Source organism: Phacochoerus africanus, chromosome 16, assembly GCF_016906955.1.
Source record: "Phacochoerus africanus isolate WHEZ1 chromosome 16, ROS_Pafr_v1, whole genome shotgun sequence".
Taxonomy (NCBI): domain Eukaryota; kingdom Metazoa; phylum Chordata; class Mammalia; order Artiodactyla; family Suidae; genus Phacochoerus; species Phacochoerus africanus.
This window is the reverse complement of record NC_062559.1, coordinates 48,151,254-48,172,131: the sequence shown is the minus strand read 5'-3', so window position 1 is coordinate 48,172,131 and position 20,878 is coordinate 48,151,254. Positions and strand designations below refer to the sequence as shown.

The 20,878-nt window shown below is 43.0% G+C and overlaps 1 pseudogene; it reads right to left on the bottom strand.

Moving 5' to 3' along the window:
- Positions 1–10,046: 10,046 nt before the first annotated feature.
- LOC125117698 (cAMP-regulated phosphoprotein 19-like) lies at positions 10,047–10,384 on the bottom strand (annotated as a pseudogene).
- Between the last annotated feature and the right edge of the window lie 10,494 nt (positions 10,385–20,878).

Genomic DNA, 20,878 nt, shown 5'->3' with positions numbered 1-20,878 from the left:
TCTGTGACCTACACCACAGCTCGTGGCAACGCTGGATCCTTACCCCACTGAGCAAGGCCAGGGATCGAACCCTCATCCTCGTGGATACTAGTTGGGTTCGTAAACCACGGAGCCACAGTGGGAACTCCCCGGTGATGCCTTTAGGTGTTCAGATTTCCTCTTCTTACAAGAATGCCAGTCGGATTAGATTCAGGCCTACTTGGTCTTATGCAATCATTTCTTTAAAGGCCCCCTCTCTAAATACAGTCATATTCTGAAGTACTGGGGTTGGGGCTTCAACGTATACATTTGGGGGGAACGTAATTCAGCCCATCACAGCTGCCCTGTCTTCTTTTTCTCACAACGTGAGGAATTAGGCTCAGTCTTTGGAGCAGAAACAGAACCAGGCCCATCCTAAATCAGCCTGAGGAGGAGAGAGTTCCCAGATGAGATTTGGGGTATGACCCTTAGGACTTGAAGGGGCAAGTGGCAAGAAGCGGTTGAAACTGCTTTGTCTTGGGAATAAGCTTTCATTTCCATCTTTTAAGGGAAAGACAGCAATCTAAATCAAATGCCAGTTTTTATGTGCCTTGAAACTGCTTAAGTTAACACAGGGCTTTGTAGTCGGCCTAGGTCCCAGGTGGCGCTGCATTGCCTGGGGCACCTTCTAACACTGAGCACCTGCCTGTGGCAATGTACACTTTGTTGGCAGATGAACTGTCTGTCAGCGACTCCCAAAGCCCAGAAAAGCATGTGTATCTTAATTACAGTGGAGAACACGTGGAGGGGCACATAGGCTGGGGCACTGGATCCCCAAAGACCCATCTTTTGGCAAAGTATCTATGTAATCTATTTTGCTGACCTTGAATGCTTTATGTTTGAAAAAGAAAACGGAGTCATGGTACATTTTTGTTTCTAAGTTTATGATCTGGCCCTCATCACCCCCTGCCTTTCATAGTGTTTTCTTTGACAACTAAAAGCCAGGGGGTTGCATTAAAACTCGTACACTTTTTCTTTAATTGCTGGCCGGGGTGTGATTTCCGTAAAAGGGGCCTGGTGATTGTCGTGGATGCTGTGTGGTGTCGCTCACATCACTCCCTGGGTCTGAGTCTATCTCACAGCAGGGGAAAGTGATACTTAATTGGATTTTTGCAATCTTAGAGGCCATGACTGCTCTTTTCTTTAGAAGCTGTCTGTTGAGTTTCAGAGTTGAACCAGCTCAACTCCAGCATTGCGTCTGCCTATTAACTTCACAGGCAGTTAAATAGAGGAATATAAAACCCCGTGACTGCGCTCAGAGGAGCCGAAAGCCTGATAAGGCAATCTCAGAATCCTTTATTTCAGCACGTCCTTGGTGCTAAATACATTTCCAGTAATAAGTAATAATGCAGTATTTCCCTTTGTCTGTAGCCTTTAGCTGCTCCTCATGCCCCGTGAAAAAGCTCATATTTATTAATTGGAAAGAATCTTGAGAAGGCAATTTTGGAAGGCCTTTTAGAAGGAATTGTCACAGAGAACTTGGGAGGATAGGCCCCAGCAGAGGCCAGAAGAGAGAGCAGGAACATTCCTGACCTCATTAACTAATTTTAACTAACACTGCAGTCAGGGCGCTACTCCAGACTGACTAAACCAGACTCCCTTGGGAACTGGACATTTGTAATTGTCGAAACTCCCCAGCGGATCCTCATGTGCAGCCCAAGTTTGCGAGTTTGGCTGAGAGAGAGAATGATGTCTAGTCAAGGATTTGGGGCATCTGCTAGGCGTCTAGGTCTTTGAAAGCATGAGTGTTGGGGTCCTTGCCAAGGCGAGCGCCTGGAACCCGTGGAACCCCATCTCATGGGTTCCTAGAGCATTGTCTTCAGTTTGGAACTTCACGTCCTGAAGGGCAGCTCTCGCCTTCCCTCCTTCCCTCCTCCATTCCTCAAGCTACACAGCTCATTTTTTTTTTAACTGAATCGTTATTGGCAAAAAAGAATTATAATTTGCTGGTCCGTGAGCACTGCTGTCCTTGATGGAGTTGCATGAGAGTGGGTACCGACCCCGACCCCCAGTTTTCTCATCTATAAAGTGTAAATAATAATACATCCAAGTTAACTTCCTGAAGCAGGTTGTGAATGACAGTCCCCACCCCTGCCCCGCTGACATTTTTGTCACTGGGTTGTTGTAGGTGTCAACTGGCACATGAACCACTGTTCATTTGGAAATTGTCGTTATCCTGGGAGGTTCTAGCTATAACCTTCATGTCGAAGACCCCGTCTGTTGGAGATCCTGAAATCACCGTGGGATTATCCAGGGTGTATAAGGGAATGCACAAAGGCTAAAAGCCCATCCCAGTCATCACAGACCTGAGAAAGTCACCGTTGAGAGGGGAATAGAATGATGACTTTGGAAATCGAATAATGGAATAATAATAGAGAGTTTATCAGGTACTCTGTTAAGGACACCAATATAAACCCCCTTGGAATAATGTAATTTAAGACTGGTAAATATATTCAGCCAGTGGAGGTGTGAGTAGTACGGTTATCTAAATATGGATTCAGTTGTCTAGCAAGACTGAAAGAACGGTGCACAGAGGACCATTTGGTTTTGATAGAGAAAAGAGGGGAAAGAAAGGAAAGTGAGGGAGAGTCTGGCATATAGCGCTGCTTAAAAAATGGTGTTGGATGAGTGAAGAACTATGTGTAGATTCCTAAGTTATTCCGTTACTCTTTTCCATGAATTTGAGCTCAAACAAGAGCAGTTAAAAGGATATAATAGTATGTTCACAAATAACAAGAAAAATGTGGTTGCAGCTTATGTTACATCATAGTCTCTTCTCATTAAAACACGTTGGTTGGTGTGAGTTCCCCTTGTGGCTCAGCGGAAATGAATCCAACTAGCATCCATGAGGATGTGGGTTCGATCTCTGGCCTCGCTCAGTGGGTGGGGGATCCGGTGTTGCCTTGAGCTGTGGTGTAAGTCTCAGACGCGGCTCAGATCCTGTGTTGCTGTGGGGTGTGGCCTTAAAAGCAAGCAAGTAAAAGCAAGCAACCCCCCCTCTCCCCACCGCAACCACATTGGTTGGGTGTGAGCCAAGATAGGTGGCCTTCATTCTATGTGGGGTGTGGGGAGGTGGAACCACTTCAAATGCCTTTATGGCTCTTCTTTGCTGCCTTTTGTATCCTCCTGTTCCCCTCTTCCCCTCCTGCCTCCCTTAGGTACCATAGTAGCTAAATAAAACAGGAAACCAAAGCAAACCAAAAAAGCAGGCATCTAGTGCTGAGTATTAAGAATCTTACTGCTGAGAGCTGAGCGAGTTCTCTCTCTTGGATGGTTTTTTGAGACAAGACAGGACACACAGGAGATTTGGCCTCCAAGGATCTTCCATTAACAGCCAACTTCTTACTTGTCATCCAGATTTCTTTATTTATTTTAAATGAATTAGGTCCTTGTCAATGGAGTCACAGGGCTGGCCAATTTTCTCTTGGAAGAGTGGCAGCAAAGGAAAGCCGGCATGCATTAATCATAAATGAGGCCATTAATTACAACTCTCCTTCCCCCCGCGGGGTCAGCACTGGCAAGAGTAGGCTCCAAGTTATTTAGGGAATTAGACACCAAAGATGCCCTGTCTAGCGCCAATTATGTGGAAATAAATTACTCTTTCCGATAACAATATGTTATTCTCTTGGAACACATCGGGAGGGCTGTCATTTTTGTCTCTGCACAGTCTGCAGGTAGTTTTCCATGATAATTAATGCCCTTAAGCCATTTGCAGAAAAGCAAAGGTTTCTTTCTGGCTCTGCTTCTTTGGCTATAAGGATACTACATGCTTAGAAAACCCAGGGGTTTGTTTTCCTGAGTGATGTGTTGACATTTGAGTAGGTTACAAAGAGGTGTGACCGGAACTCCCAGCAGCCTGGGAGACGCCTGGAAGGCAGGTAAGTGGTGTGAATCACTCCCTGAGCTTTTACTCACCCAGGAGAACAGCAGGGTGGAACGTCTAACAAACAGGTTCCAGAACTTACCACTCTGCTGTAAATGCGGTAACGGGGAGCTGGGGGTGGGGTGGGGTGGCAGAAATAGGTGTGACCTGAGCTGGCGGCACCTTGTCCTTGAAGAGGGCTAAGGGAGGAAGCAGCCATCATCGGAAAGAGCCTGGCTCTCTACCCTCCCTCAGAGTCCAGCCTCTTCCTCTCCAGTCCTCAGCAACCCCTGTCCTCAGCGACCCCTCTCCTCAGCCCTACCTGAGACCTAACCAGTGTGGGGAGAAGGGAATGGCTCCAGATGTTCAGTGCAGTGTGGTTTGTAATAGTAAAGATTGGGAAGTATCCAGTGTCCCTCCAAAGAGGAGTGTGCAAGGACCACAGGAGCCTTCTCAGCAGTGAGTATCTACAGCTGCTAGAAAGGAATCAGATGGAGCTGACTCCTACCATGGGGAATCTTCTAGGCATATTGTTAAAGGGGAAATAAGCTGTAGAATAAGGCATATGGTTTAAAGCATTTATGTAAAGCAGCCACTGTATTTCTATATATAAAGAACTATATATTTCTCTGTGTGTGTGTATGTGTGTGTTATTATATGTTGTGTGTTTCATGCAGTTTAACTCCAGGCACTGTTGCCATTTGGGGCCAGGTAATTTTTTATTGTGCGTTGCTGGATGTTTAGCAATATCAACTGACCTCTACTCACTGGATGCTAGTTTCATTTCCCAATTGTGATATAGCCACAAATATCTCCAGATATTGTCAAATATCCCCCAGGAGAAAAAATCCTTTCCCTGCCCTGAGAACCACTTATTTAATTTAATATGTATAAATGGGGACACGTACAACAAACTGATGAGTGATAACAGTTACTTCTGGGGAGTGGACTGAGCAAGGGGTGTTGCAGCTTTAGCTCATCCGTGTTGCTTTACACTTATTTTACCTTCATGATTAGCTGTGAATGAAAAAAAATCAAACTGTGATTGTGTTTAAATTGCTAAGGAGTGGTGGGAGGGGCCGTCTCACAGGAAGTGGCAGGAGGGAGCAGGAGGTGGTGTTCTGCCCTCAGCTTGCTGAAGGCTTGCTCATAGTCCTTTGCTTTACACTGGAGTTTTGATAAGGACATTAACTGACTCTGCCTGAGGGCTTTCCTCTCCTGGGGCTGGAGGAGGGGTGTTTGGGACCTGAGTTGCTTTGGAGAGAAAGAAGGAAGAATGAAGAGCTTCTAAGACCCTTGGGGGAAAATAAAGGTGTGAGAAAAGCTACCAAAGGCTCAGATGTTCCCAAGTTCCAACAAGTCAGGGCAGGTGCAAAGATGACCCAAGCCGACTGGGTCAGGGGTAGGTATCCAAATTGAGGCAGGAAGGGAATGTGAGGCCAGGGAAGGGAACTTAAGCATAATTCAGTCAAAAGGAAACTATGTGTGTGTGTATGTGTGAGTGAGTGTGTGTGAGTGAGTGTGTGTGTGTGTGTGTGTGTTGGTGAATGAACCTAGAACCAGCGTTTGCTATTTGGGACAGTAGTTCTTAAACCTGGCCCCACATCAAAATCACCTAGGCAAAGTTAAGAGAAATAGGTTTCCAGGCCTCACTTCTGACTGATTCAGAACCACTGCATAAGGGCTCTCTGGGACCCCTTTTATAAAGGCACTAACCCCTTTCATGAGGGCTCCACCCTGGTGACCTAATCACCTCCCAGAGGCTCCACCTCCGAATGCCCTCATGCTGGGAGTTGGGATTTCAACATATGGATTCTGGGGAGACATCAACATTCAGTCTGTAACAGATTGGTTGTGAGGTGAGGCGGATCTTCATATATTTCATTTTTAAAAGTTTGGACAGGGGCCAAACGTACACTGCTAAGTCATAATGAGCTATTCTTCTTGTTCCAAATTGGTGTTTCGTGATATTGGAAGTAGGGAGAAGCACAACTTGACTCATCTGACAGCTATTTGTTGAGCACCTCTGACTATGGACCGAAGTATAAGAATCAAAGATGAATGAGAGTCTGGAGAGTCCCCGAGGAAACAAGTGTCAAACATCTCCTTGTACCTAGAGCAGGAGCTCATTAGGGTTGGGAAGGAGATAGAAGCCCCGTGCTGCGGATCCACCAGGAAGGGCACTGAGCTCCCTGTGTGAAGCTTCATGAAGAGCTGAGTAGGCAAGCTCTACGTTTTTCTATCACTACTACCCTGCTCAGCTCTGTTTGTTTCAATTTAATATACAGGTGGCCAGAACATTTATAGAAAAACTGGCCTCCTTCTATGTTTTCAACTTTTTATTATGAAAAATTTCAAGTGTAGAGAGGTTTAAAGAATGGTATAGTGAACACCCAGAGACCATGCATGCAGATCCCACAACTGATAAGTAATATTTTATCACATTTGTTTTATAAGTGTACAATTTGAATGCATTTTTAAATATTGTAACACTTTATCCCTAAATATTTTTCATCCTTCTCCTAAGAATAAGAACTCTTTACTATTATCTTACTTTAAGTTAACAATTTCGTAATATCATTTGATCTATATAGTTCATATTCATATTTCCGCTATTGCTCCAAAACGAAACCTTGAAAGAACCTACAGCTTTTTTTTTTTTTTTTTTGAAATAGGTTTTAGGCTAAATTCAACTTTGCATTTGATTATGTCTTAGTTTTTCTTTGAAGAGTTCAGCTTGATTTTTTTTTTTTTTGTCCTTTTGCTATTTCTTGGGCCGCTCCTGCGGCACATGGAGGTTCCCAGGCTAGGGGTCGAATTGGAGCCATAGCCACCAGCCTAAGCCAGAGCCACAGCAACGCGGGATCCGAGCCGCGTCTGCAACCTACACCACAGCTCACGGCAACGCTGGATCGTTAACCCACTGAGCAAGGGCAGGGACCGAACCCGCAACCTCATGGTTCCTGGTCGGATTCGTTAACCACTGCGCCGCGACGGGAACTCCTATAGATACTTAATTTATCCATTTCCTCATGAAATATCTACCTTGTTCTCTAGTCATGGTTATTTCCTGCAAACTGGTGGTTAAGTTTAGAGGCTTAACTCATAGATTCAGGTTAAAAACATTTGATGAGAGAATTTAAAATGGAGATGATTCAGTTTTTAAATCGTGTAACATTAGTTCTTCCAGGTTTTTTTTTCCCCCTAAGTTTTAAGGAAAAGTAGGGATATATAGTCAGTGCCTGAAATCAAAGACCTATTTTGAGGTGTTGGACTCATTTTAGCACAGAAAATTGCCCAATGGGAGACCAGTGTATATTGTTACACTCTCTCGGGTTTAGAAAGCAAGGTTGTAGCTGATGGAACACTACTAGATGCGTATTTCATTGTTTGGGTGTCTGTCTATCTTCAGACTAATTGAAGAAAATGTAACCAGATTCAAACTGGACCATATAGAGACAGACAAATTTCAATGTGCGCTGGAAACCAGCCAAAAACCAGAGTGAATCAGAAAGTGGGAAGGAAGGACCAGAAAAAAAAAATTAGAAAAAATAAGTATTAACAGCTGTCATCTAAGACTGCTTCTGGGGATTTTATAATTAAGGAAACTTTACTGTGTTTTTTTTTAAATTTATTTTATTACAAAAGACAATTAATAGACAATATTTTATTTGGGGCACTTTGTATTTACAGATCCTTAACTTTGAGGTAGGTTAGATATTAGCATTGTGTTTTACAAACGAAAACTCAGGCAGAGGTTATATCACTTGTTGCAGACCACAACGGAGGTCCCACCATGGGGAAGAAAAACGTGGTCTCCTTCAGAGTGCTCTTCTCTGAGTGTGAATTTCATGGTGATAGCTCGCACGTATTCATAAAACGATTAGGTGGTACCGAAATTCTACTTTGGAATATTTTAAAATTCTTAGCTCTATCCCACAATGATTATATATGCTGTGGAATAGCCTACTTGTTCCCATTACAAATCTATTTGTATATAACGGATCCTTGTAATAACAAATTAGTGCATCACTGTTTTTGTTGTTTTCTACCTTTTGGGGTGGGTGAAGCAGGAAGATAACCAGCAAGCTTTCCTGCCTTTTTAAGTGCAGGCGCTATGCTCAATATACCATCTTTGATAATGTGGGGTCGTAGGAAAGCACATATACAAATAGAGCAAAGATCCAGAAAAGGTGCCTGGATCCAGAAGAGTGGAGGCCCTGGGCAAGTCAAAGACGAAGGAAAAAATATGCTATCATCCCAGGCTACAGATCCTCATTTTCATGCTATAGCATCATAGCAGCTTATGGGAAAAGCTCCTAAAAGAGCAGTAAACTTGTCCCAGTGGTCTGTTAATTAAAGTTCTTACTAACCAGGTGACCCACAAGGAAAATTATTTTATATTTTATTAAAGTGACATCTATAGCAGCAGAATATCTAAATATTTAATATGAATGTATTCCACCTATCATGTAAATTACTCTAATTGTCACAAGCTTAATTTACTTAGCTCATTATAATTACTTAAAATTCAGCTCATCTTGACATAGATTCCTGAGCCAGTATTTCCAAGCACGTGTTTAATTATCAAGTTCCTTTTGTTTAAACAATTGTCAAAAATTGGTAATAATATAGGATTAAGAGTGGTTAATTACCAACTGAGAAATTACAAGGAAAATATCACTATTGTGTTATATAGTTCAGCATTCAGCAGAGCAAATGTCAAGAGTAAGGATATAGACAACTATGCTTCTGAAAAGACTGAACGGCACAGCCCAGTATGGCTTGAGTCAAATAGTCAGGAAGAAAAGGAGGAGGGGCTACAGGAAGCCAAATATTTTATTCTAGTGTCTCCAAAATTGACTGTGGAAGTAAAAAAATTTCTACATTTAGAAAGTCTACATAGGAGTTCCTGCCATGGTGCAGTGGATTAGGAATTCGACTGCAGTGGCTTGGGTCACTGTGGAGGTGTGTGTTTGATCCCTATCCTGGCACAGTGGGTTAAAGTATCTGGCATTGCTACAGTTGTGGTGTAGGTGGTAGCTGTGGCTCAGATTCAGTCCCTGGCTTGGGAACGTCCATATGCTGTGGGTGCAGCCATCAAATATTAAAAAATATTTTTATATAAATTACATGAATTGTAATTTTCATGAAAGTCAAAACAAAATGTTCTGCATAGCACAGAAGATATGCATGAGCAGCATATCATATTTGCACAAAGCCACACTGCATGTCATGAATATTAGGAACGAATGAAAAAGCTTAAGTCTATGGCACACTGAGCAAAGATTTCAGCTTGGTATTCTGTAAGCTCACGATTGTAAGCCACTTTTATTATACGAAAGCTCTAAAGACACACGAAGTTTTGTGTAGGAATTCTTGTGCTTCTACTTTTTAGTATGTGAAATTATACAGACATTTGTGAGAAGTGCAAAACTATTGTGTGGACAAAAATGGCACAAAAAAGAATTCAGCAGTTAAAGCACGTGCCCACTTCATTCACATTCAGCAGCAAAAGGTCTGCTAACTCTACAGAACTGAGCAAGAATGCTAACTTCTATAGCAGCTGGTAAGTAGCAGGACCACCTAAGTTACACCAGAATGGGAACGTATAGCCCAGATGAAATTCTATTGTTAAAGCTGAAACAGATTTAAGGCTTTTCAAGTTCAAGCACAGAGATCCAACTCCTGTGGAGCCCCGTCTATTCGTGTTTGAAATATGTAATCTTTCTTCCAACTTGTGGTCTTAAACTTCTGTTTGTAAAATCTGAAAGGAAAATACAGAAGAAATCAATACAATAGAGGTTCCATTAAATAAGAGTAACATGCAAAGCTGTGATTAAGATGAATTAAAGACAGCCAAAACATTAGAATTATAAAACTTACCTGTTACTTCTAATCAGTCCTGTACCAGGAGCTGGGTGTTATACACAATTATTTTTAAGTAGATTACTTCATGTTTTTCTAACATACTCTTTTCATCAGTGTACCATTAAACTAATCAAAGGCATACACATGTATATCCCTTACGATAACAGTACACACTACTGCTACCTGCAAAGCTGTCATTTTCAAATGACTTAGCGTATGAAAGGAAATGAGTAGAGAAGTAACACTAAGGAAAAATAACGGGAATTAGGAGTTTCATGCTGGCCAGCTCGTGTAATCAGCCAGCCAGCTTGCTAGCAGCAAGAGAGGGTTTCTGTTGAGGAAGCTCCTGCCAAGTGGGAATGTGGTCACGGGTGGCCTCTGTCTTATCTTGGCTGGCACTGGGAGATTGCTTGTTCTTTGTTTTTGCTTTAGCCATGCTATAATCCCCAGACTCAGAATATTGTTGCCCTTTCTGCAACTATTTCCTTAGGAAACCTGAACCTCCAGGCTTTTGTCCCAGATGAGAACACCTTGCTTTAACGCTGCTTCTTCAGTTTTCTCTGGACTCATCACTTTATCTTCCATTTCCTTCTGCTCCTCCGTGGAGGCTGCCTCGGGGGCTCCCACAGACATGCTGCTCCCTCTTACCCCACTTCTCCACTGTGGGGTTTGATGAACTTTAGAGACAGTTCTTGCATGAAAAAAAAAGTGGAGTATCCGTCATATTACTCCAGTTTGGCTTCACTAGAAAGGCTGGATTAGAGAAGGTGGTTTGTACTGGAGGTGGAAATAGGGCTTTCTGTATAATACTCCCCTTGAACTGAATTGCTACAGCCTCTGGGATGGGTAATTATATGTGTCATCTTGACTGGACCACAGGGTGTCCAGATATTTGGTACAACAACGTGCTGGATGTGTCTGTGAGGGTATTTTTATGAGATTAATATTTGGATCAATAGACTGAGTAACACAGTCTCCTTCCCTAATGTTTTGGGCTCCCATACAATCCACTGGAGGCTTAAATAGAATAAAAGGCCAAGTAAGAAAGAGTTCTTTCTTTCAGCTTTACTGCCTTTGAGCTAGGACATAGGTCTCTTCCTGCCTTTGGACTCAGACTAGCGCTGAAACTTATATCCTTGACTTTCCTGAGTTTCCACTTGCCAACGACACGTCTTAGAACATCTCAGCCTCCATAATTGTGTAAGCCAATTCCTTATAATGCACTTCTTCATATTATATAGACGTTATTATATGATGTAGAAAGTATAGGTTATACAATATGTATTGTTTATTACATAATAATGCATAATATTATATATTTCATCAATCCATCAATCTCCTATTGGTTCTTTTTCTCTGGAGAACCCTGAATAATACAGTCTTCCGCCTGCAGGTAGGAAAACGGAAGAGTTTTGCCTGGTCTGTTTCTGTATGGTAGGAAGTGGAGCACAAGCAGGACCAGAGAAGTTGTCCTCAGCCCGTGGGGATCAGAGAATGAGAAGTAACCCCAGAAAATCATAAACGTTCCCTCACCAGCGTCCTCCAAGAGGATAGGAAAATAGGGCGTAGGGACCAACGTGAGCGCTCAGAGGGAAGCTGAGGAGAGGGGTTCTGTGTGCCAGTTGATGATATTGAGGATTAGAAACCAGAAATCGGGAGATCTGCAATACTGTCCGAAAAGAGAAGCTGGTCTGAGCTCACTCTAATAAGAAAACTCACTGGGGCTGGATTCGGCCAGTAGACCAAGAAAGACACCAGTTTAAGACACACTAAAAAACATCGGAACTTACAGTTTGCCCTGCATGGATACCTTAAAAGTGTTGACTCAAACTCTGAAAATTGCAAAGAACGTTAACAACATACAAAATAACTTTGGATTAGGATGCATTTGATTCCATTACACATCGTAAAAGCCTGCCTTATCGTGATAAATTGAGTCTATCAGGAAAGTTCAGACTATTAGTGATTCTGCATAAGGGCAGCCTTAAATATGCCTGGCCTTTTCTCTGTTGGAAATAATTAGATAGCTAAGAATCACTGCCAAGGACATTTAGTTTATGGACGCAATATTTTTAAATACAGGTGATAATAATAATAGCAAAAACATCCCTATTTTTGTCTCAAGTTCTGAGAATCTTTAAGTAGGGCTAAAGGTTTCAAATGATCTTGTGTTTCGGGAGTTCCTGTTGTGGCTCAGCAGATGGCCTCAGTTTTCCCGGGAACTGCATTCTCCCCCTCCTGACTAGGGAAATGATAGGGAGCAGTCTTATTCACCTTGGTAAAGGACCCTGGTTGACTTCATCTAGTAGGAACTGGGCTCAGAGCTGTGTACATCAGCTTGGCTCTTGGCTTTATATTTGATGGACAATTCTTCTAGCTGCAGAGGAGATAATTACACTATGGAGAGAACCACCTATATAGTACTGTGGGATTTACTGTAATTATCAGAAGAAAATTTTAGAAGGTAAAATTTGATGGTTTTTGTTTATGTGCAAGAGGAAATCACCTCGACAAATAAGAAGCTTTAGGGAGGGGTTTATTGAAACAAACAAAACCCACAGTAGTCAAATCCAAATGTATACTGAAGGCAGAAAAGGCTAAATTCATCAGTAGAGAAAATTAAATTAGTGTTGAATAGCAGTGGTTTTCAGTGCTTTTCCAAACACGTTGTCAGCCTCTTTCTTTAAGAAAAGCGTGTACACCAAATAAAGGTGATGAATGAGTCTCTGGTTGAAGTGCACGTTGGATCTCAGATCTCCATCTATTACGCTTTCATCCTTGACCCAAATACTGGATCAAGGAGTTCTCCCGGACTGCCACCGAAGTTTCTCTAGAGCACTCAAAACCACTGAGCTAGAGCATAAAATTGAGGAGGCACTCCCGGAATTCATGATAAAATGTTGAAAATGATAAGAGAAGTTGAAAGAGATGGGAGAGGGATCACACAGTTCTAGCCTGTGACTAATAGACATCACTGGAGGAGAATGCATGATTAATTAAGGTAGAATTAATTTATAATGTAAGTATAGTAGAAGAAAACTCCCTATTTAAACAAACAAACAAAAAACCAAATCAGAATCTAAAGCTTGAGAAAGTTCTTGCATTTAGGGCAAGATTAAGAGATTAAAAGATCTATGATTGGATATGAATTGAAAGATCCATGAGTAGATATCCTGGTGAAACTTATGAATTTCAAGGTAGGCCACAAAGTCATGGAGCCTTTATTATGTGCAGAATAAACATTAGCATTCTCTACAAGAGTGGTGTAAGATATAAATATACCTTTATTCGGCAATGAAATGAAGTTGGACCTCTGAGAATTTACACAATCTCATCCACATCATACAGCTGAAGTAGTAGAGTTTAGATTTAAACATGGGCGTGCAAGAAGATAAAACAAGTTTCCCACCATGGAAAACAATTTCAGGTTGTCCTTAGACTTTTTTGGCAGTCCAGAACACAAGAAAAATGGAAGGAATGCCTAGGACAGTGCTTCTTAGTACTGTCTTCTTATCAGAATAACTTTGGAGCTTTATAAAAATCATAGATGAGTAATAATCACTCTAGTCTGATCAAGCCTGGAAGCAGGATTCCATAGCCAAGTGTTGAGATCTGCTCTTCTGCAGAATTTGTCAGGGAAGAAAAAGACTGTGACACAAAAATTCTAAGCCCACTCAAATTTGTATGTGAAAGCAATAGAACGGCATTTACATATCCTTAAGTTTTTTAAGAAAATGCACTATGTAGGTATTCTTCCTAACAATGAATATTTGTATATGTCCATTAGTTCAATGAGAGAAGAATCCATATTAAATGGTGAGGAGTGCTAATAGAAAGAAAAAGATGTATGGAGAGCCCTGAAACATTGACGTATGCAGAAAGAGGTGTTATAACTGGTGTGAATATGGTTGCAAGGTTGAATGTAAGTAGGTAAAAAATTTTAAAGAGCGTGTTAAAGAGAAAAAACGGTCGTGGAATTTGGAACCCCAGATTAAATTAACAAAGACCTGGAATTTGCAAAGGATACCAAGGGAAAACAAAAGCACCTTCCACAGTAGGAAACAAAATTGTTTAATTCTTGATCTTTAATATCTAAATAAATTCAGGTTTAAGAGTGGCTTTGAAAAGCGTAAAAGAAATCACTAAGAGAATTCAAGTCAGGTATATTACATCAGTGCAGAAAACCAAAGTCAAAGTGGGTCGAGGTGAGAATCCGAGGAGACAACTTTCTCAAGGACTTTTACTGTGAAAATTAGCGGAAAATCGGGGCAGTAGCTGGAGGAGGATGTCGAATCAAGGGAGGATTTTCCTTTCATTGTCAAAGATGGGCGCTAGGAGGCATAGCGTTCGGAGGTCAGCAGAAAGGATGCAGTAGGGAAGGAGAAACTCATGGTGCGAGAGGGAGGGAAGACAGTGGCTGGAGTGAAGTCCTTGAGGAGAGGGGGAGTGGTGGGATCCAGGGTAGAAGCAGGAGGAGTGGCGGGATCCAGGGTAGAAGCAGAGCGATCCCCTGAGACGAGAGTGTGGACAGTTTGTCCACTGTTACAGGAGGAGAATTGGAATGTGTGACTGTAACAATTGCCTACTTTGCACCCTTAGGTCATTACTCAGCTTTTCTTGTGCCTTCATTCTAGTTGTGTGAAATGGAGAAAATGGTATTTACCCCAGGGCCTAGGGGTTGTGAGAATTCAATTAGTTCATGTGTAGAAATTTTTCAGAAAATTACTTGGCAAATAGCAATTAATCAATAGAAGTTAGCTATTATTATTTCCTTCTAAAACGTACATGCAGATGAAAAAAGTTCTGCCGATGGATGGTGGTGATGGTTGCCCAACAACGTGAATCTATTGAGTGCCACTGAACCGTACACTTGAAATGGCCAAAGTGGTACATTTTACGTTATGCATGTTTTACATAAAATCATGTATGATAGGTTAAAAAGTGGATTCATTTACAGAGCTACACATTTCACAGGCGGAAGGCAATCTGTCTCAAAAGGTGAGAGCAGCCTGTGTTATGTGTAATTTACAGTAAAAAATAAATGTAGGTGGGCTGATGGAGTTTGGGACGGCAAGATGAGCTAGATCTGGTCTGATTGCAACCATGTTTTCCTTGCAACGCGTCATAGATGAGGTGGGGAAGAGGTCTGAAGAGGAAAGAGATAGATGTGAAAAAGTCTCTCAGAGACTGAGAATGTGAACTTACTAGGAAGATATAGTAGGACCATCTGGGAATATAGAGTGCCCATTTGAAATCTGTGGTTATAAGTTGGAAGTTTTGTCACCAGCTGCTGCTTTGGCACAGGGATGGAGTAAGTGGGCTGTTGGGTTACCCCACCTGCTATGGCCCGCAGGTGAGTTCAGTAAAGGGAGAAAGGAGCTGGGATGTTTGCAAAGGAGCCGGACCATGGGATTCGCCACTGTATAAGCATACAACACGGCCTCGGGCGGCTATGATCAGAAAGAAGCACGGATTAAGAAGTGAGAAATAGGACAAAACAATACCTATTGAGGCCAGTGTTATCATTAATCAAAATCAAATGGCTGTGGGATGATTAGATAATTGCCTAAAAATTCAGCTCTCCCAGGTCTGATGTACTTTCGTGTTTGACTGGTTCAGAACCCTAGACTTATGGAAGAAGTTTGAAAAGGGTTTTCTTTTGTTTGTGACAAGAGTCTATTGAACTATTTACTCTTCTCCTTTGCTGTCATATCAAACTTTGAGACCAGTTTGCCATGAGGTCCTCATGAATCTCCATTCTGTCCTGCAGCGGTGGGCAACTTGCAATGCAACCTCCAGTTTTCAGGAAAGTAGATTCAGGGTGACACCTTCTAGTCATACTTGATCTCAAATGTTAGCACCAGATCATGGGTGGCGAGTGCTGGAATGTGGTTAGAACGACGGCTCTGGGAATGGGGCTTCTAGGCGCCTGCCAGCTGACGGCTGGAGGATGTGTCCTTGTTTCTTCCCAGAACTTGAAGTTAAGCTGAGTTCCTTAGTAATTTTCAGGGACACGACAACTCAACTGCAGGGACTTGGATGTACTCATAAGCAATCGGTATCCTTAAGTCTTCTGAAGGGAGGCAGCTGCTTGCAAAACGGATTGAAAAATTTTGCATGAGTGAAGACCTCACAAAGGACTGAAGAAGTCACTAGAATCAAGAAACCATCTAGTTAGGAGAGGTCTGCCCTTCTTTATTAGCAAATCTGTCATGTGTCATAGGCGATAAGAAGAACTACAAAAAGTTATAGAGCCTATGGAATCTGACTCATAGATTATTTTTTTCAGATTTGGTGAGAGTGTCATTGACATATAACGTTGTGTAAGTTTAAGGCATCCCACATTTATATATATATATATATGATTATCATAATAAGGTTAACGCATCCATCACCTCATTTTTCTTTAATATGAGAACTTTTTTCTTAGCACAATATATAATCATGTTATTTATTTATGCATTCAATTTCTTCTTCCTTTTTTTTTTTTGTCTTTTTAGGGCCGCATCTGCAGCGTATGAAAGTTTCCAGACTAGGGGTTGAGTTGGAGCTGTAGCCGATGGCCTACACCACAGCCGCAGCAAGGCCAGATCTGAGCCGAGCCTGCCACCTACACCACAGCTCACGGCAGTGCTGGATCCCTGACCCCACTGAGCAAGGCCAGGGATCAAACCCGAAACCTCATGGTTCCTAGTCGGATTCGTTTGTGCTGCACCACAACGGGAACTCCTGGTTATAGAAAAACTTTTTTTTCCGTCCCTTTTCAATCTGTGTTTTTAAAGGAACTCTGGTATCAGTTAACTGGAAAATAAAAACTGAAAGTGGAGATTTATTCCTTTTGTTTCTCCCCCTCGTCATTCTCTAAGCAATTATTCCTCCTTAGTGAGTCACAGAATCCATGATTTACAATACTTTTCTGCAGAGTGATTTCTGTTACATTGGTACAAATTCTTATACTCCTCCACAGTTGCTTATCTACAAGAGAGATTATGTTTTTTTTTTTTAATTGATGGGTTGTTGCTTGGTTTTGGGTAAAGCATTAAAGATTAAAAAAAAAAAAAACAAAACAAAACTCAAGGAAAATTACCAAGGAAAAAAAAATGATGGGAAAATGATGAAAGTCTGTTAGTTTTCCTAAGTGGGAAGATTTCTGGAATAAATTACCTTATAGCAATTATAACTCAATAAAAATTAAGCTACCAATATGTCCCTAAACATAAAGAAAAAAGTTTGCTACCGTTTCAAGGTAGAATCGCTTTAAAATCTTCCCCTCGAGACATGTTGGCAGCTGCTGGAGAGTGTGTGTCTGTGTGGGTGAGTCCCCTGATGAGCCTGTCAGCCTACTAAGCAGACACAGATGATCCATGAATTTCTCTCTTTTTTTTGCACAGAAATGATGTAGGAAGGAGAAGGTAAAGGCCTGTGACTTGAGACGTGCTGTCCCCTCAAAACAACGGATCATCAGAATGGAATGTGTCTTAGCGTCTCCTGAATAGGGCAGGTTTCAAAGTGACATTATGTTCTTGGTGAGGATGTGATACCTCCGTGGTTGACATAAAATGCCTCTTTCCTGGGGGGCTGTAATGTGTCTCTGAGGCCCCACCACTCTTCCCCCATGTCCCTTCGATTCAGCCCGTGTGTCTGCAAACCCTCTAGCAGTTGCTGCATCCTGGGTGTCTGTCTTGTTGCCGGAGTGCCATCAGATATATGAGTCTTAACAATTCGTTATAGCTCCTCCAGCTATGCAGACTGCAAGAGGGGCTTGAGCCCCCGGCACGATTTATCTGTCTCTGTAATGCCCTAGTTATGGATGTTGTGTTGCTCTAGAACAAATTTCAACAAAGATGCGTGTTTCTTTTTGCTTTTTCCATGTACACAGGCTGCTCTCAGGGCATCCTTCAGGAATTTGTATCTTCATGCCATGCCTGGACCCTGCAGCTGGGTGCCTGTGCTTAACTTGGAAAACTGCGGTGTAGCTGTTCTGAGTCCTGACCTTTGAGAATTGCTGGTGGAAGCATGAAAGCCTTGGCACCCCATGAAGCAACTGAACTTTCCTTTGTGTTTTCAAGGTGATTCACCCCATGTAGCTGTCAGGTTAAGTTTTGGGATGACACACATGATGTTTAAATTGCCCTCCCCTGTGGGGTGAGCGGGGTGGTCCCTGAATACTTCTGCTGTTGCTCTCAGCGGCTGAAGGAAATTGTTTCTCTTCTGAGCCAAGCTTGAGTCTCCTCAGTCAGTCTCTGCATCTGGGGAGATCAAAGAAACCCACAGGGATGGAATGTTTTAGAAAATCACTAATGAAATGGTTGGAGACACAAAATAGACATGTGAAGGACACAACACATGCCAAAATGTAAGCATGATGTGTAGAAGAGGCAGCTTTCAAGCATGGATGGTGGTAGCAGGGAAAAGTATAGAGTAACCAGAGCTTGGAAAGAGAAAAGACATGGGATGGTATTTATGGACCAGCCTGAGCAAAGTTGAGAGGCAGGGATACGCAGCCTGCCTTATTGTAACCTGGGGACCGTCGGCATCGGGCAGCATCGCCGGGGTCTGCGGTGGGAGGTAACACAGGGGTGTTCCACAGCAGGAGGAGGGACGCCAGATGCCTTTGGGAAGAGAGTTTGTCTCTAGGTAACAAGCGAAATATGATAAGAGAGAGGAAAGAGCAAGGGAACCGAGTGAAGGAGAAAAGACGGCTATGGCAGCGAACAGAAGTAATTCCCTTCCTTCCCCAAGCCCAGCAGGTCTTCAGGCCTTGTGATCTGAGAGTTTCATAGTCAAGGGGCAGCGGGCACTGGGCTGACTAAAGGGAGTCGCGTTCTAAGGAAGGCGTGGCACAGGGCACCCAGCAGCCGCCCTCCCCATCCAAGTGCAGGAAGTAAGTGGTGGCCTCGCTGGAGACACTCCCTCCCAGCCCAGTCCAGGCATCACAACAAGGGCAATCACATGAACGGCCAGCTTCGCCAGCCAGCCTTAGGTTAATTCAACTGATCGCTATAAATATATGCAAGTGTTTCCAACTCATAGCTCATATATTCTCAGGGATCTAGGTAGGGAGAACTATTAAAAATTGACTCTAAGGAAATTAAATGACTACGGTTCTTCAACTAATGAGTTATAGGTGGATGCTGGAGCCCCATTTTTATGACTGTAAATCCAGTGACCCGTGTGGCCAGGTAAACAGGACAGCTCTGAGGCAAGAGAGTCAGTCTGCAAGCTTTTGCAACAAATGTGGTTGATATTGTTCTGTTTGCCAAATATTTCCAGTTCCTTTTCCCACAGGCACATGGCAGAGTTTTGCTTTCTGGCTCCCTGGTAGTTGGGGTGGGTGGGTGGGGGCACGAGAATAATTCACGTTGTGAGCAGATGTGTGTCACCTCTAGTGAAAGTGGTTGCCTGCCTGCTCGAGATCCTCCTGAGGCGCTTACCCTCTGCTCGGTGACTGTAGCATATTCTGGATGGTGGCTGCTCCATCTACCGTGGGTCCTGGCGTAGGAGACACAGAGCAGGACCTCTCAGCCAACCCATAATGGACATGAAACATGAGGGAGAAACTAACCCTTGTCTTGAGAAGCCATTGGGATTTTACATTGTTTATGACCTGGCAGAACATAGTCTAACCTGGCTGATAGGCCAAGTGTGAGGTCTTGGCCATCGGGAAAAAGATGGAGCCAAGTCGGATGGGAAGCAGGAGAGCAAGCCTGAGGGAGACTGTGACGGGGGAACCTCCTGGACTTGGTAACTGATAGAATATGGTTGTGTAAGAGAAGTCGGCTTTGAAGATAATGCCAAAGTTTAAACCCCAGCTATGGAAAGAATGGCAGTCACTTTGGTTTGAAGAGAACAAATTCAGTATTCCTTCTCTTGAAATGAAAATAGCTCCTGACTAGATTTGAAAAGCAATATATATTGATTCGAAAGATTCAAGTAGTGCAGAAAATTATAAAGAAAAAATTGAGAAATGGACATGATTCTAACCCCATCAGCAGTGACTATCTGCCCTTTGCTTCACACACATACGTGAATATACTGATGTGGGTTTTACAAACATACTTTAAAAATCCTTAACTGCTGGACATACGAATACAAAATAGAGGTCCCTTTGAGGTACTCATGTATTAAACCACTATTTTTTGAGTATCTAGCATCTAACATGCAGTAGATTAGGTGCTGGAGTACAGATATGAGTAAGTTACAGTTCCTCTCCTCAGGAGGCTTATGGACTGGTAGAAAGATTTCCCTTCGAGAAACAGGCAACGGGAAAGGTGGGCGGTGGGTTCAATGTGGTACAGATTTGGGAGTTACAGGCAGGGAGCAGCAGTGACGGCCGGAGAATGATTGATTTTCGAAGAGAAAGAGGAAGAGGAAGAGAGAGAGAGGAGGACTGGGATTAGAGAAGCTCCGAGTGGTGAGAGGGGGAGCCGGCCCGTGGGGAGGAGAGAAGAAAGGGCGCAGAGGTGCACAAGGTCGCTGCGCGCCAGGTGAAGGCATCACCCAGGAAGTGATGTTCGGAATAGAGAGAAAGAAGTGCGTTTGGGGGATGGAAGGAAGATGCTCCTGGGAGGACGTGAAAGGTGCTAGCGAGGGAAGTTGTAGTGTAGGAAGTGGCTCCCTTAGGGGTTCGTCCATCGGGAGGTTCAGTCTCCTGAGAGCTGCCTGGTTTTGGTGCCAGGGTGCAGTTGGAATTTAAGGTGCTTAATCCCTGAGGCCTTCCCTTTCCCATGTTCTCGTCCTTGACTGTGTCTCTTTTAGCTTCTGTACTGAAAATTTCCTCCCATTGTGTGCGCTTAGCTGAAACCACCTCCCACCTGCAGAGACCCTTTCGTCCCCGGTGTCTCGCAGGGCATGGGGCAGGGGGATGGGAGGACATCCTTCTTCTTCGCCATCGTTTTCTGCCTTCCCGGAAGCATGCAGTTCGAACTGATGGCCACCGGGTTAACGATGCTAACACTTTGGGCCACACAATATTTTACAAACTTCAGCCAATTCTTCATAACTGGGAGAATTCACATAAAAGTGGGGATTTCTGGCTTCCCTTGGAAAAACCAGTTTTGATGACAGGATTAACCTTCCCGCAGGCAACCGCTGGTTCAAGGTGCGCTGAGGCGGCCCCTTTTCACT